The sequence below is a fragment of the Capsicum annuum genome, chromosome 3 (assembly GCF_002878395.1).
Source record: "Capsicum annuum cultivar UCD-10X-F1 chromosome 3, UCD10Xv1.1, whole genome shotgun sequence".
Classification (NCBI taxonomy): Eukaryota; Viridiplantae; Streptophyta; class Magnoliopsida; order Solanales; family Solanaceae; genus Capsicum; species Capsicum annuum.
The window spans coordinates 100,965,965-100,968,817 of record NC_061113.1 but is presented as its reverse complement, the minus strand read 5'-3'; the positions used below and the strand labels follow the sequence as shown (position 1 = coordinate 100,968,817).

Below are 2,853 nucleotides of genomic sequence, written 5' to 3'. Positions count from 1 at the left end.
ACTTATAGTTCCATGGGTTGTTTCTCAGTTTTCAAACCCAAAAAGACACTTCATCATCTTCAATCCAAAATTTCATTTCTCCTAACTCCATATCAACAATAGCTTCTCCGATTGAAAGGAAAGGTTGACCAAGGATAATAGGTATCTCTTGGTCGATTTCACAATCAAGAACAATGAAGTTCATCAGAAAAATAAAGTTGTCCATCTTTACCAAAACATCAAACAAAACTCCAACTGGTCTCTTGATAGACCGGTCAGCCATCAATAGCCCAATTATTATTGGAGTAAGAGTTACTAATCTGATTTTTCGATAGATTGAATAGGGCATTAGATTGATGCTTGCACCAAGGTCACACAAGGCTTTTTTAAATCTATGTGTCCCTATGGTGCAAGGGGCTGTAAAGGCCCCGGGATCCTTTTTCTTTTCCATTATAGCGCTACTCATGATAGCGCTACACCCATGGGTAATTTCTATGGTTTCACAATCAACAAGGCATTTGTTTGACATCAACTTCTTCATAAGCTTAGCGTATCTTGGGATTTCTTGAATTTCCTCTAGCAACGGGATATTAATTGATAGATTTCTAAGCTCAGCAAGGAACGTCTTGAATTTAGCATTTTCCCCATTTTTTTAGCCTTTGAGGAAATAGAGGGGGAACCTTTATGGTAGGCAATGGATCACTTTGTAATTCATCATTCTCAACTTTCTTCAGATATCCCTCCTCATCATCCACTTCTCTATTCCCTTTATTCCCTTCTTGAGACTTCGGAGCCTTCTTATTTGAATCATTCACATGCTTCTTCTTCACATTTGTTTGCTCAATATTTGTCTCCTTTTAAACTTACAATGCAATATGACCAAGATCTTTGCCACTCCTAGTGATGATTTATAAGACTTGGGAATTATTTTTTGGATTCACAATGGTATCACTAGGAAGGCCTTCTTTTTGTATAGCATTAAGTTGAGTGGAGATTTGGCTGATTTGAGACTCCAATTGCTTGATTGAAGCAGAGTGTGATACAAGCATTTGATTGATTTGTGAAAAATCCTCGTTCAATTCTCGTACCATCTTTTCTGTTCCCTCCACTCAAATCAAGATCCGTACTAACACATCCTTAGTCTTGAATTTTTTGAGGTCAATGAAATTGGACTCTTTACCCTTTACACGGTCATGAGGAGGCACATATTGATCATATTCCCTTTCCTTGTCTTTCTAATCATGATTTCTATCACGATTATGCCAATACGACTCTCTTTCATGATCATTCCAACCTTGGTTCCCACCTTGCCTTTGATAGGTCAACCCACCGGATAGTTAGCTAAATACCTAATTTCCTCATCAATTCTTTTTTCTTCTTCTTCATCATAGCCCTTGGATGTCACGGCATTAACTTTTTTATAGGTGTATTAATCACATGTTTCATTATCAACTCCAATTGTGTCATCATTTTTACCATGTTTTCATCTCTCTCTCCATCTCTCATTCTTTGTTCTTTATCAACATAAGAGGTGGTAGGAGACCCTTTAGCTACCTCGGTGTCTTGGGTATGCCATCCTTGATTTTGATTTGTGGCTTCCTCTAGCATGTTTGTATCTATATTATACGACAACTTCATAAGTGAAACCCCAGACACATTATCCACCACGGTTTTGTTTAGTTGATCCAAAGCTCCGTAGAAGATTTAGAGAAGCATCTTCTCTGGGACCTCATGGTTGGGACATTACATGAGTTTCCCATTAAATCTCTCCCATACCTCATATAGAGGTTCTCTATTCAATTAATGAAAATTAGTGATTTTGTCATGCAATATAACATCTTGGATAGTGGGAAGTATCAGTTTAAGAAAGAAATAGTTAGTTTATCTCATGATATGATTGACACAACGGGAAGAGAACGTACCCATAATATCGCCTCACCCATTAGAGAAAATATAAAGAGGTGCAACCGTGTGGACTCTTGTCAGATATAAGCAGTGTCAAATAGGGCATAAACTTCCACAAATTCTTCAAATACAAGTTGAGGTCTTCATGAGCTTTCCCTCCAAAGAGAACCTCATTTGAAGCATGTGCATTATAACACTCGTGATGTGGAATACCCTGTTCCCTTAATTAAGTAAGATATGGATGGAACTCGTACGTTCAACATCATGGAGTTGCTCCTCATCATTAAGAGGACCATAAAAAGTCCTAGCATTACTTGCATGGTCTCTCATGGTGTCATGGACACTATTGAATTCACCTGAAAAGAAACAAAAACAACAAACAAATTAAATCAAAACCACCATGGGTACACCCAAAGCTACAATCAACATCGCACAAGTGAAAACTAAGTCTAACTTTCTAGCAACGATGCTATTTTGATCACTCTCACCTACACCATAGTTTTTATAGGACAATTATTGTCAATAAATCTCAACTCACGTTGAGGTCAAATCCTTGATGAGTGAGTCTAATCTTTAAACCCTATAGGTGTTGATAGTGTCTAAGTGTATGCCCGTAGTGTAAACAAAATGAAATGCATGAATTAAAATAGGGGATTGTCTTTGAAAATTATGTTAACAAAAATCAAATCAAACTACCAACTCAAAGCAACAAATGTGGCTAAGCTTTTAATATGAGACAAGTCTTGGGATTATGTCTTCCTAGGGGAAAATAATGTATGGGTTTGTGACAATTGTACGTAAATTCTAGTTGATGATTACATGGGTAGTCTAGGTTAGGAGTTCTTGATGCTGGTATGTCAACCAAACCTTAATGTTATCACCCATGGAGCCTTTCGAATACCTCATGAATGTGGCCATCAAATCCACTTAATACCTCAATTGGGCATCCCTATTTCTAGGAAGATGCCC

General features: G+C 37.4%; 1 non-coding gene across 1 annotated transcript; it reads left to right on the top strand.

The window, feature by feature from the left end:
- Window positions 1–1,705: 1,705 nt before the first annotated feature.
- LOC124897371 lies at window positions 1,706–1,812 on the top strand. Its single transcript, XR_007054093.1, has one exon. It is a non-coding gene; the product is annotated as a small nucleolar RNA R71 (small nucleolar RNA).
- Window positions 1,813–2,853: the final 1,041 nt, after the last annotated feature.